The sequence below is a fragment of the Gavia stellata genome, chromosome 5 (assembly GCF_030936135.1).
Source record: "Gavia stellata isolate bGavSte3 chromosome 5, bGavSte3.hap2, whole genome shotgun sequence".
Classification (NCBI taxonomy): domain Eukaryota; kingdom Metazoa; phylum Chordata; class Aves; order Gaviiformes; family Gaviidae; genus Gavia; species Gavia stellata.
The window spans coordinates 64,240,975-64,255,242 of NC_082598.1; the positions used below are offsets into that span (position 1 = coordinate 64,240,975).

The 14,268-nt window shown below is 49.7% G+C and overlaps 1 pseudogene; it reads left to right on the plus strand.

The window, feature by feature from the left end:
• The window catches only part of LOC132317153 (hydrocephalus-inducing protein homolog), a 74,392-nt pseudogene that overhangs the window by 20,225 nt on the left and 39,899 nt on the right, over window positions 1-14,268 (plus strand).

Here is a 14,268-nt window from a genome sequence, read left to right on the forward strand (position 1 = left end):
GCTAAAAGCTGTAACGCTTTCTTCTGTTACGTGTGGTTTGCTCTCTTCCTGGTACTTCCATCAGCAAGTGAGGTGAGCAAAGACTGCCCTTTGCTTTGTTGCAGGTGAAGATATTCACACGAGCCTTTATGGAGCAGCTGGAGATGTCAACATCAGGCTAGACAGGAACTCCTTGGCAGTTGAGAAGACTTACCTCTCGCTGTCAAACCACGGATCCGTGGTCATCCACAATCGGAGTGAAATCATAGCCCACTTCCAGTGGAAGGCTTTTGCTACACAGGAAGAGGAGGATCAGCGGAAGCTGAGGTGCGTTTGAAAGATTCGCTTCCATAAGATACGCTGCCCAAGGGTAAAACTGACGTGTGGGCTCAGGGGTGTTGGTGCTTTTGAATGGTTTAGGACAAGTAAACCATCCCCAGCATCAGGGTGCGTGTCACTGAGTTTCAGGGTACTGGAGCTCAGCACTTCCCATTCCAGTTCCACCCGTACCCCAGCTGAGGAAGATGTTTTGGAGAGGAAAGGTTGGTTGCAATGACTGGATAGCAAATTGGTGGTTTGTGGGAGCACAAAGCACTGAGGTCCAGACATCCCTGGGCTACAGAGGGTCCATGAGGCTGAGGAAAGTGTCAGCACTCGTTACCTGGGACGTAATGTAGCTGCAGATACCATAACTATTACGATAGTCACTGCAGTTTTTTCCCCTCCAGCTTTGATAAGGTGGCAGGCTCCTTTTCCAGCGATGTGCAGGGTAGGGTGAAAGTTGAGGCCACCCTGCTGTAGGGTGTTAATTGCCTCACGCTGCCCTGGTTTCCAGCACAAGGAGCTATTTGTGCCCTTCCTTTGAGGCTGGGGAGAGTTTGGAGGTGGAGGGTTCTGCAGGGAAGGTAGGGCAGCACAGGACCTGGAAGTGCATTTGGGCTTCAGCCACCCATGTCTTCATGGTGGTGAGAGATGGGTCAGGCTCTTGAAAGTGTGTCTTTGCTCAAGCTTTGAAATTCCCATTTCAGGCAGCAGAGAAACACTTGCAGCCCGGGGGGGTGAATTGGAAATGACACTTCAAAGCTTGGGTGATTTAGGGAATCCTTGTGTGACTTTTCAGACTTGGATGGATGTAGGTATATAGGAGTTAGTCTGAACCCATAGCTGATCAGGAAACTGCCTTAAAGTGGAGCACTTTCTGAGGGCCTCTGAGCAAATAAAGTGCAACGTAATTAGGTCAGAAATGCCTTGAAGGCCAAAACTAGTTTTCCACTGTTCTCTCTTTTTAATGACACAGTGTGTGACTTCTGTGCAAGCTCAGTGTGTTGAAAGGAAACCTCCTGACCTTCTCTTGGTACTTCCCTGGCCCATTCCTTGACCATCTCTTCCCAGCTGCCTGTCTCAGCCTGGACCCTGAGTGATCCTCTTTCCCCTCAGAAGCAACCAGGTTTCCCCACAGTAGACTTCAACCGGATTTTTTTTTCTTTTTTTCCAATTACATTTGATCTCGTGCCAGTTTGTGTCTTAGAGTCTGAGCAGGAGGTTTTGTTCTTCCTTACTTGGAAGTCTTAGGGATGGTCATAGCTCTAAGGCCACTGTCCTGCTGTCAGAGAAGCAGGGATCCCCCGGTGGAAGGCAGTATAGGGAACTGGGAGCAGGCATTGTTTGCTTATCCCCGCGGGTCCAAAAAGGAAGGAAAAAGAGTGATGCTCGTAACCTGCAGCTGAACCCCAGGTGCTTCTCCCCTTGCCAGTGAAGCCCTGCAGTGGGTGCTCCTTGATCTTTATCTGCCTCCCCCGAGCAGCTCTATGGTGGGAAAAGGCAGTTGAGGTTGGTGGATTCTCCATCAGTTGTGGCAGTGGCTTTGAGCCAGGAGGCTCTCTTGAGGGCTGCTAGCTTTCCAAAACCTCTTCTTAACTTGTGAGTGTGGAGTAAAACTACCTGCCACGCCAGGGAGCAACAAGTGATCATCTGATCCATTTGGGACCCCATGGCTCGGGGTCAGCCCCTTGCTGAGCTGCTGCTGGTGCTGCTGTTCCTCCCCGAGTGCGTTGCTGCCCCTGCACTTACCCGGCAGTCTCTGCAAATATGTTGCTTATTGAATTACCTGTTTGGTTTGTCTCTCCCCGTGGCCGCAGGCTGTGTCGCAGGCTGCAGAGGCAGGAGGAGGACAAGACGGATTGCTTCCTCAAGGAGTGCATGGTGGACCCCACTCTCCGAGAACGCCTTTCCCTTCTCTCCCGCACCTTCCGGAACCAGAGGGCAAAGGTGCAAGGAGACTCCATGCTTTTCTCCGATGATGTCTTCACCATTGAGCCGATGGTAAGCTGTAGCTGAGAACCTCCCCTCCTCCTCCTCCTGCTCCTCCCTGAATGAGGTCACTTGGCAGATCCCTGCATCAGCTGCCTTGACGTGCCGAGAGAAAATGTCAGGTTTCTAGTGAGGCTGGGAGAGCTTGTTACAAAAACCACTTCTGAACTGCGGGCTCCTGACGGGCAGTGAGAGCCTGCCTAAAGCTGAGCTACTGCAAGGGCTATAAATAAGTGTTCTTAGAGTGCTCAGAGGTATTGATTATTATATGTAAGGGCACACCTGACGCATACTGTATGGGCAGTAACAAAGGGTATTAGAGCATTGTCAGTTCACATATTGACCTGAAGAATGAAACGGTCCTGTGTGGAAAGGAGGCCAAATTCAGCCCAAGTTTAGTCATGGAAACACCAATCCCTTTGTATAAGCTGGACTTACACCATGTCTGAATCTCCCTTCCAATGGCATCTGTGAGCCTGGACACAAGACTGGCAGGTTTTTTTTGAGTTGTATGGCACATAGGTACAGAAAAATCTTTGCTTTTCTGTTTCTGCAAGCAAAACCCCATGTCCTTCAATCAACCAGAGCTCTGATTCTGAGTATTTGCATGGTCTGAGACGAAGAACGCCTGCTGTCTGAGCAGTGCAAAATCCCTTCTCATCTTGGAGTGAACCCTAGAATAAGCCCAACCTCTTCTTTTTTTAAAATAGGTGAAACTAATTTTTTTTTTTTAACCAAGGAAGGGGATCGTGTTCTCTTCTTGGTTACTCCTTTAGCCCATCGAAGGCTGAGAGCCAGCAATGCCAGCACAACTGCAGTTTCACACCACTGTAGCTGACAGCAGCATGGTGTGACCAAGAGACTGTGTCAGAGCAGTAGGAGTATTGTAGAGTGGGAGCTGATGAGCTGAGCCTGAAGGGCATCATACGATGCATTAGAGTTGATTTTGGAGTGTGTCCCAGGGCTCCTGCTTCGTTACAGTTGGAGTATGACTCCAGAACTAGCTCAACCCCGCCTTGAGCTCCTGAAGTGCATTAAGGTGAGGTGCAGAAGTCTGGCTGCCCACAGTACTGCGTGCTGGTACTCCATGTAATGATGTACAGACGTGAAGTGTAGCTAGGTCCCTTTTCCTTAGACTGGCTGGTACCTCTGAAGAAATCCTGCTTGATTCGCTGGAATTTGTTTGCCAGTTGGGTTGCTTCGTTGTAGCCCTAATTTAACAAAATGCCTCTCCCGGGTGCCAGTAAAGGTAAGGGACTTGGGACAGTTTTTTGCAACCGCTTCCAGACTCTTTTATAAATGTTGTTGGCAAGTGTTGCTTGCTCCTTGCTCTTCACTGATGCTCTAAATATAGGCTACAGGGCTGTGGTTGAAAACAAGACATGTAACGTTTAAAGATAAATGGTTTTCTGTCTGCTTCTGTTTTAGGAGGGAGATGTCTGGCCAAATTCTTCGGCTGAAATCAAGGTGATCTTTAAACCCCGTGAAGCCAGAGTGTATCAACAAGCAGTCTACTGTGAAATCTCAGGTACAGCTCCTTTCTCCTGCTTCTGTTACCCATGGTGAAGGCGAGGCACAAATAGTCTTCCAGCCCCCTCGGTTCTCATGTAGTTGCTGGGAAGGGTGGGTGGTCAGCAGGTCAGGGCTGGCACATGCCCGCTGTCCCTGCGGTTTCCAGGTGATCTCCTGTCCAAGGCCAGCCCTCGCGATGCCTGGCTACAAGCTTGGATCACTGATCCCAGACCAACCAAGGCAGTGAAGGGATAAGCTTTCATGCCATGGGTTTGCCAGCATTTGCTCTGCTGCAAGGCGCCTGGAAAGGCCAAAGAATGACACAGCAGAACAGCTTTCGTGGACGAGCACTAAGCCCCTATAGACTATATACTTCCAAGATGAATCTTTATTACATGGATGCATCATCAGACGCCTGAGGCAGCAGGAGCTGAGTTACAAATGTGCTCCCAGATCCTGGCTCACCTCCCGCTCCCCAGATGCTGTCAGACCTCAGGTGACTGAGTCCCGCTGAGTGCGGGGTGTCTGCGAAAAGACCACTTCTGGCCAGCACGTGCTTCTCTCCCTGTGTGGGAATTGTCACCTCGTGGCTCGGCGTCTATGGTGCATACGGGTAGCGTTGCACAGGCCTTGCTGTACTGAGCAGGGTGAACGTCCTCCCTGGGAATCGGAATCCGAGCAGTCCGCTAGACAAGCTTTATGCCCATCCTGTCTTAACGGAAGTGCTGTCAAGTCTTCTTCTGGGAGCGGTTACTGTTGATGTGCGTATGGCCGTTAGCAGGGAGCTTCGCCTTGCTTGGGCTCGTACTTCTCGGCTCCTGTGCTGTTGTCTCTGATTGCATCAGTATAGATGGCAGATTTTTATCTTCAGTTCTGTTTTGTGAGCTTTGTGCCTTCACTGCATGGATTTCAAAGCTCATCTAAGTGTGTGGGAAGAAATTCAGAGATCGTGTTTTAAACTCAGCATCCCGTTTTCAGGGTGCAAACTGATCACTAAATTAGAAACCAGCCCAAGGGCATATGTCCTGAGGGAGGAGAAGGGTCCCGTATCTTCTCCCTGGAGCATCTAGAGCTGGTCCCATCCGTCGTGGAGTCAGGGACTAGCATTGAGGCAGGCTGGAAAATCCAGGGCAACAGAGGGAATTACTGTACTGAAATGGCAATCTCTCCCCAGGCCGAGAGGCCAGGCTGCCCCTGTGCATCAAAGGTGAAGGCATAGGGCCCCGGCTCCGCTTCAACTTTGACCAGCTGGACATCGGGAAGGTTTTCATTGGATCAGCCCACAGCTATGAGGTGAGCAGGAGGGGTTCGCAGGGGTTGGGCTGGATCCTCACGGCTCCCGGGGCAACGCTGAGCCTCGTGGACCTGGGGGATTCCTGGCAACTGAGGCAGTTGTGAGCAGGGAATATTTGACATACTAGTCAAGTTTGGGGGGTTTCACAGAATCTGGATACTTTTGGTGGGGTCTGAAAGGTGTACGTTTTCGTGAAGCCCTAGTCCCTGCTTTTTGGCAACGTCCATTTGAGATCAGCTGGGAGGCTTCATGCAAAAAAACCCCCCTTGACACATGAAAGCAGCACTGGGTCAAAAAGATAAGTATTCAGAGGCTTTTGTTTCAGCCCTAGATGCAAAGCACCTTTGTACTCTGGCTCTTAAAAAGCAGCTGGAACAAATTTACTGTGTTTGAACTCAAGTCCCTTGCAAAGAGTTTTCAGTTAAGTGCATCCTACCGATTCCTGGGAGTCAGAGGAAAGCCATCCAGCCTCCTGGCTCCGAGCTGTCCCTAGGAAAGAAATTGGGAGTGCTTCCCCTCGCTGACGAGCCCCTCACCACGCTTCGGGCTTGGTGCACCTCTGGCTCTATGAAGAGCAAAGCATTTCTGGAAATGAAGCAAAGGCACTTTCTATATATTTGCCTCCCCCCAATGATGTCAAGTCTTCTGCAAAAAAAAAAGATAGAGCAAGTGAAAGAGGTAGAAGACGAGGCAATACATCATGCCAGACACTTTCAAAACCTTGACTGTGGCAGGGAAGGACACATTAAGGTGTTTTCTTACGGAAATATTGTGTGCTCTGTGCATTTTTAATGCTGATACTTTATTGATTCTCTCTCTATCAATTTATGATTTTCATTACTTGAGAAAATGTGATGAAGTAGATGAAGCTGTTAGTGCTTTGCTAAGCAGCTAGACTGGAGGTAAACCTCAGCTCAGCGTCGGATCCCTAAGTGCAATTTGTAACGAAGGTGTAAAACACACAAGAGGCGAGAGTAGTGTTCAAGTTACCATTGTGGACTTTGAATACATGCATATTTTCAGCAGCAGCTGCAAAGTTGAAAAACAAAGGATGTTTCTATGCTTCTGTCTCAGTTTTTCTGACAGGTTTTGCAAGGACAAAAACTAGGGAAAAGAAATTCAAAGCAGATAGCTAAGTCCACGGAAATGGCAGGATTTCACCCTGCAGCAATCAGAAACTACAGCTTTGCTTTGGGTAGGTTTGCTGGTGATTGACAGCGTGCCGGTACTCACAGGCAGATGTGGGCATTTCTCGCCCAACATGAAAAGAGCTGAATTTCAACAAACGCTGCGGGATTGTGTCACTTGTTCGAGGCAGTAGATCTCTCGAGCATTCAACAAAATATGGCTTGGTTCTAAATGTGCAGTTTATTCCAGTAATGGTAAAATCTTAGATGGTGGCTGTGTATATTTAGGAAAGAGAAATTCTTTGGAATAGATGGAGCTGCTATGCACCTCACGCTCATTCTTTACTGACATGTCTGTTGGAGCAAAGACTAAGAAAGTATCACCTTAAAGAAGAAAGAAGAGAAACCTAACTTCTATACTGTAGCAGAGTTGGGGAGTGCTTCTGAAGTTGGTTATAGTGCTGGCCTGAGGGGTCTTCTACATGCAATGAACTTGTTGGCTGCAATGGAAGCTGCCCATGTTCTGCCCTTGGCAGGACCAGGCTCATCAGGAGCAGAAGCAGTTGTGTGATGATCCACTAGTAACTGCCCTTCATTGCCCTTAGGGACGGGTCTGAATCAACTCGCTGATGCTGAGCAGGTCCTCTGCACTGCAAGTCAGAGTGGACTGCTCTGTATCAGTAGAATAAACCCAGCGTGACTCTGTTTAGATGAAGTTATCACTGCTTTGCATGTAAAAACCCAAAGGCAGAACTTGTCCTGTTGCATATTCTTTGGCTTCTGCCAAGCAGCAGCACACGGCATCTTCTGTCTTTTTACAGATGTTACTTGTTTAATGGGAAAACAAGTCAGCCTTGTGTAAGAAAGGAAGATTCCTTATGTATTTCCATTTTGCTTTCTTGCTGCTGCAGGCGGTCCTGTTTAACAAAGGAGCCATCGATGCTTTCTTCCGGTTGGTCCCTCCAGCTACAGCTCTGGGCTCCTGCTTCACCTTTCTGCCCCGGGAGGGCACCATTTTGCCGGACGGGCTCCAGGTCATCCGGATCTCCTTCAGTTCCACCATCCTGGGGCAGTTCACAGAAGAATTCAAGTTCAGTGTGAATGGATCCCCTGAGCCTGTGACCTTGACTATCAGGTGAGGAGGGTTATAGGAGCTTGGTGGGCACATCTGTAGCTCTCTCTGGGTAATCAGCTCCCCCCTACCTCATTTTATGATGGAGCAGAGAAAAAAGGGGTTGTCTAAGGTCTTTGTCTTGGCTCAGATCCTAGCACCCCCCCCACTAAGAGCCAAGACTTTTTAACCTTGACTCCAGTTTGAACCTTGCAATTGCAGCAGCCAAGAAGGTGTAATTGTCTGCGAGAGGAAATCATAGAATGGTTTGGGTTGGAAGGGACCTTTAAAGGTCATCTAGTCCAACCCCCCTGCAGTGAGCAGGGACATCTTCAAGTAGACGAGGTTGTTCAGAGCCCCGTCCAGCCTGACCTTGAATGTTTCCATCTACCACCTCTCTGGGCAACCTGTGCCAGTGCCTCACCACCCTCATTGTAAAATATTTCTTCCTTCTATCTAGTCTAAATCTACCCTCTTTCAGTTTAAAGCTATTACCCCTTGTCCTATCGCTACAGGCCCTGCTAAAAAGTCTGTCCCCGTCTTTCTTATAAGCCCCCTTTAAGTGTTGAAAGGCCACAAGAAGGTCTCCCCGGAGCCTTCTCTTCTCCAGGCTGAACAACCCCAACTCTCTCAGCCTTTCTTCATAGGAGAGGTGTTGCATCGCTCTGATAGTTTTCGTGTCCCTCCTCTGGACCTGCCTCAACAGGTCCACGTCTTTCCTGTGCTGAGGACTCCAGAGCTGGACGCAGTACTGCAGGTGGGGTCTCACCAGAGCCGAGTAGAGGGGCAGAATCACCTCCCTTGAGCTGCTGGCCACCTGTGACCATGCCTCCTCTGCTCTCAATACGCAGTTTAACTTTCAAAGTCTTGGGTTCCTCTAGGAAGCAGCTTTGCCTTCATGGTTGAGCCAGGGTGGCTCTGTGACTTTCTAGGACACTGTTTGCCCAGAATTTGGCAGCAGCAGATTCCTTTTGTGACCCTTTGACATCTCTGTGTGAGGACCGTGGGGCTTTAAGTGACTACCCGTGCTGGAAAAAAGTTTGACTGGAGGCCGTACGGGAAAGGTGTGGAGATGCCTGCTGCCCTGTCCCGGTACCCAGGAGCTGAAGTGACTCCTTGCTACAGGTAGCTCATTCCCCCTTGGGCCATGGCAGACAGTGTGATGGTATCAGCTTTGGGCAGTAGACGGTCTGGGATGTCCCCCTGAACACCCAGCAGGGCCAAGAGGGCTTTGGAGAGGGGCCAGCCTGGGTGATTCTGCAGCCAGAAGCAGTGTTTTTAAAATCCTCTGTTAACATTCCATACAAAATGGGTAGCAGCAGCATCAACATCATCTCTCATGCTAATGCGTTGGGACAAGCTGTCCTCCCGGCTCTTGTGCAGCGAGTGCTACGGTACCTCCTTTCTGCAGCCAGAAACGTGCTGATGCAGGAGACAGGAAGCTCTGCAGCAAGTGCTGTCACAAGGACTCGGGCATCATCCCCTGGGCTGGTGCCATTGCAAAAGAGAATCCTGACCGAGCAAGAGGGGAGAAGGGGGAAAAAAAAAAGCTGATGAAAGGAGAGGCAAAGCTCATTTCTCGGGACCACAGCAGCATGCGAACTTGTCCCAGCAAGTCTTAACCATGAGCTGGTGGGCTCATGTGGTGTAGGCAGGGAAGCTGATGCTGGGTGCTCTGGAGCTTTGGGGCTGGTTGAAGCGGTCCTTTTTTCCCCACTGGTGCCCTGGCTGCCAGTGCCCAGCATGTCCTCCCCTTCTCTGTGGCCGCTCTGCCCTGTTCTGCCAGTACGGCCCTGAGCTCGGTGCAGACCTTATGTCTCAGTGAAAGAGGATTGCTGGTCCTTTTTTATTTATTTCTTCCCCATCCTTGTATTCCTCCTTTCTAGGTGGTGGCTCCTATGCAGCCCATCTGAGGGTACCCCAGCATGCCCACCTGCTCCGGTACAGCTGTCCCTCAGCAGTAATTCCCATTGCAGTCCACTCTGCTCTGAGATGTCATCTGCCTCCTTGATTTCTGCCTTGCCTTAGTTTCAAGGATCCCTATCCAGTCCTTATCTCTCATTCTCCAGCCCCACAGCTTAAGCTGTTTGTTTTCAAAGGCCTTTTAGATGTCCACCCACCAGGTCAAGCTGAGCCTCCCTCGTTGGGAAGTTTGAAGCACTGGATTTAGTCCTCCATGGAGAAAAACTCCCAGCTCTTTTGAATGGAGGCGAGCTGGCTGGTGGGAGACTGGGCTGCAAAGGAAGGAAGGAATGGGGATGAGTGTTGAAGCGGTTCCTCTCCCACCTTGCGTTATCCTTCGTGCTCTGCAAGGACCCTGATCTCCCTTCACAAGTGCATTATCTAATGCTACTGTAAAACGCGGTAGTTGCCAAAACCACTGCCTTTTCCCCCATTTTTTTGCGAGCTGTACTGTTGTGAGCTGTGGTGCACAGAGCTCTGGGTTGGCTCCTTGCTCGAGCCTTCTGGGCAGTCATTCAGGTTTAACTTCCCTGAGCACAGATACGGTGCACTCAGCAGAAATGGCAGTCATTTCTCCGCTTGCCTGGCAAGGCTCATCCTTGGCAGTTTCCCAGTGTGATCCCCAGTCATGGTTGGTTTGGAGGTAGTTTTCCATCGTCTCGTGGCAAGTGCTGTGGCGGAAAGCATGCCTGCTCCCTTTGCTGTGTCCAAAGCAAGGTGTTAGGGCTTGGGCGGTTAGGTCTGGTTATGTGAGGTCCTTGGAGAGGGAACTTCATCATCATCATCAGGGATTTGCTCCCTGACTTAGTCTCAGGAACTGCTTCAGCTCCAAGAATCGAGAATTAGTATTGGATTGAAACTCCTGAAAGTCAGTTTTTTGAGTGCTTTTTAACTATGCAATCAGAAGATGCCCAAACCATAGGTGATTCTTCTTGGGAAGGAACCCAGCCTTACAAGGTCCTGAATGCTTGTTTCTTTGGTGTTTAGAAAGGGATGCTGGAAATGGGACACCACGGATGAACGCAGGTCCCTCCTGCAGGATGCTTGAGTCTGGTCATGTGCCAAACAGAGCCAGTGGCAGTCCTGTGACTAAAACTAGAAGGCAGCGTTCACTGTGGTCCTTGATTTTTAACTAAGAGGCAGAGCTGGCATTGATTGGCATCAACCGTGAAATAAATTAATGGCTGTTGTGCAGCTCCAAGTGCTGATTTCGGGGGATTTTGGTGAGTTTTGGAGTTTGGAGCCTGGCTGCTGAATTTAAGGACAGGTGAGGAGGTGTGGTGGGTTCAGGACACCCGTGTTCGGTGGTTGGAGACGTGTGTTGCTCTTGGATGTGTCAGCTGGTGCACTGGTGACAAGCTGATCCTTTTCCCCAAGATTCAGCTGTCCGCTGTGTAGAACTGTTGCTGCTCTTGTGTCAGTGGGTGTCTGGGCGCTCCTCTGGCTTCATGCCTCCAAATCCTGCATGCCTCATGATTGCATGGGTCAAGATGATCTGAGGACAAGATGTTCATATACTCCATGGGAACACCAGTTCCAGCAAAGAAATACCAAAGCAGAGAACCTGCAGCTGGCAAAGCTAGTACAATGGGTCCACTTTTGCGTGGAGACCTCTGTGTCAGCACGTTACAGATGGGGAAACTGAGGCACGGAGCCATCACTTGTTCAGGGTCCTTCATCAGGCCAGCAGCAACTTGGGGGCATACCCTGCCTGACATGGTGCCCTAAGGCACATCAGCAGCTCTCAGCTGCTGACCACTTTGCTTTGGCTGTCTCCTGTCCACATGGATGCTGTGCTGAGCAGAAAGGCGACGGGTTGATTTGAAACCCGCTGTGGTTCTGAGACCAGCTTTTATCCCTCCGAGCAGTAACGAAAGCCGAACACTTTGCATTTCTCTTTAACCAAACCAATGCCTCCTCTGCCTGTCTTTGTCCTCACAGGGGCTGTGTCATCGGACCAACTTTTCATTTCAACGTACCTTCCCTCCGCTTCGGTGATGTCTCCTTCGGTGAGTGTTCCCTGGGCTTGGAGCATAGGTTGAGAGGTCTGTGCATCACCAAAACAGAGCACCTGAACAGAAGAGCACCTGTCACTTGTGTTCCTCCATAGCAGCCTTTGAGGTGTTAAAACCAGGGCTGCTGGTGGCTTAGGCAGTGTTGTGCCATCATGAGGTCAGATAGGACCAAAGGAACAGAAAGTCAGTGTTTTCTGGTGTCCCTCATAGTCTGTTCAGCCCCAAGCTCCTAATGCTTGGCAGCAGAATGGCTGTGAAAGTCCTTGTGCCAGAAGGGCCCAGGGGATGGGACTGCAGGAGAAGGGAGTTGAAGCCACATGCTAGCCTGTAGCTGCTCTGGGTCAATGTGCGTGTTGCAAGGGGAGGACACCATTTCCCCCACCTGACCTTCAGTGTGAGCTGTTGATTAGTGCTGTGAGGGCACCTCATTCTCACCTCCCAGGTAATATGCCCAAGCAATAGCTCGGCATCGGGCACTGATGTCCTCCGAGATCTGGGCTCCTTCTCCTTCCCTGCCAAAAGCCCAGGTCTGCTGATGGAGCCAGTGGCTGAGCGTCCAGAGCATCTCCATTAAAGTGCAGATTCTCGTTCTCCACCTCCGTCTCACAAAAGGCTTTGTACTGAGATGTTCTAAAGTTGAATTGTGAAATCAATTGTGATTGAAGGGCCATTATCATTCTGCACCCAGGATGCCTCTGTGTTTTCATGCTGCTCATGGACTTTCTAAGAAAACTCATTACCTTTCCTGAGCTGCTTCCTCCCCTCCCTACATCACCACTCTGCCATTTCTTTATTTCCTTTTGAAGAAATAAAACCAGAAACACAGCAGGCAGAAATATGGTTATGTAATAGGAGCTTCATCCTACTTAATCTGATTTCGTTAATAAGGCCTTTTGAGCTGAAGGCAGCTACTGTATTTTTGCTTCTTTTAGCTCTGCTGCTGACTGTTGTCTGCATCTGGAGACTTCGGTCTCCTTTGGGACTGTGAAGTCTGTGTTTGTCCTTTCTGTGTGTCTCCTGCCTCCCTGCTGGAGTAGTTGCTGGAGGTGGGCAGTGGTCACTGTCGATGGGCATGGATGAACTACCTGCTGTGTCTGCAGTTGGTTTTCCTCCCCACCTGTATTCAAGTAACGCTTGGTAAGCAGGCCATGGGAGATGTCTCCTCACAGAGCTGGCCGTCCAAGGCAGATGTCCACTCCAGAGCAGGTTGTGGGCTGATGTCCTGTCTCTGCAGCACATCCCCACCAGGTGTGGTTGTATCACTGCTTTTCCATTATGGAAAGCAAGTATCAAAGGTAAAGTGATGTAAACCCTTGCGGGCAGTAACCAAAGCCAGTGTGCAGCATGGATGTGATGTCCCCGTTTGTTAGGTAAGGTGAGACACGGTTCCTGCTAATTTCTAAGCAAGCATCAGGCTTGCCTCCTGTGAAGTGGGCTGCAGGTTGTCACGAGCTGAGTCTGATTGCCCCCAAACAGGAGATGCCTTGAGGATGCTGCCTAGAGAAACTGCATTAGAGTGCTTTGCATCGTGCTGTAGTAGCCAATTGCATCCATCCTTTCTTTTACTGGAGCTTCTCCTCGATGACAATACACTGCTTTTATATATTGAAAACTGTGGGGGTGTTCGTGGAGTTAACAGGGAATGTTACGGACTGAATTTTCAGAAAAAATGGTCTGTCTGGATGTACGCTCATAAGCGAGAAATAACTGATGCTGGTTTTGGGGCATGTGAGAGCGCTCCTCAGGTAAAGAGAGACAAAATTCTGGTGTTCGGCATCGCTAAGAGTGGGCATTGCCAAGGAAACAATCTCTGTGATCAGCATAAAAGAGAGCTTAAGTGACGATGAATTCCTTGCTTAGCTTCTCAACTAGCTGTGGTTCAGATTGAGAAGAGCTAAACTCCAGGCACAGTTTTATCATAACAGGATATTCACACCAGGACTCAGGGGGATAACTGGGGTGTAAATTCATATTTGTGTCATTTCCTAGGCTTTCCTCGCACCTTGTCGTGTTGCCTCACTAACACCTCCTTGGTGCCCATGACCTTCAACCTTCGCATTCCTGGGGACGGCTCAGGAGAGCCCAGTGTTACCAGTTTTGTTCCTTTGTCGGACAACACTCACTCATACTGGAGAAGGGGAGCCCAAGGTCTTGTGAAGCCAACCGAATTTACCATCACGCCGTGCAGAGGGACCATCCGCTCCCAGGGGGTCGTGGATATCCAGGTATGGAAAGAGTCCGGCCATACGTGCTTCAGCAGGTGGAGCTGAAGCTTCACTGATGCATGAGAGGGCTTTAGTGCTGCCAGCATAACGCGAGTAAGATATATGCATTAGTGTTAGGCTTTTGTTGGCTGGGTTACTCTGGGACATTTCAGAAGGAGCACTGTTTTGTTTCCAAAATCCTGAGCGGAAGGTCTCGTACCGTATAGTCAGGTACAGAAGCCACTCCTGTGTTTTTGAGAGCTGCTTAGAGCGATCTCTTGGATTTAAAGTGGTCAGAGGAAGGATGAGGACAGAAGGTGGCTGTTAAAAAGAGAGATGTCATTGGATAAAGCAGTTTGCCTTTCTTCCCAGTCTAATTTCTCCTGTCCTGTTGAGCAGGAGGAGCTGTATTCACTGCAGCGATCCCCAAGGGGGACTGCAAAAGCTCTGGCAGCCGTGAACTGCACAGCTTCTGCTGGGCCACGTTTTGCTCTCAGCTTCCCCCTGTAAAGCTGAACTCATTCTGTTCAAGTCAGCAGATTTCCTCTGGATTTATGCTATTCTAGTCGAGATTACAAACTGGTCCCTTAATTTTAATACAGTGGTGAGTAGAGCATTAGTCTAATTGTGCTTTAATTTAGCTTGCATATACCCTGATAACTGCACGGTGTATTTAACAGAGCCGATCTTGTCAGAAGACTTTTATTACTTGCAGAGCCTGTGCTCTGTACATGGACCAGCAGAAGAATTAGGG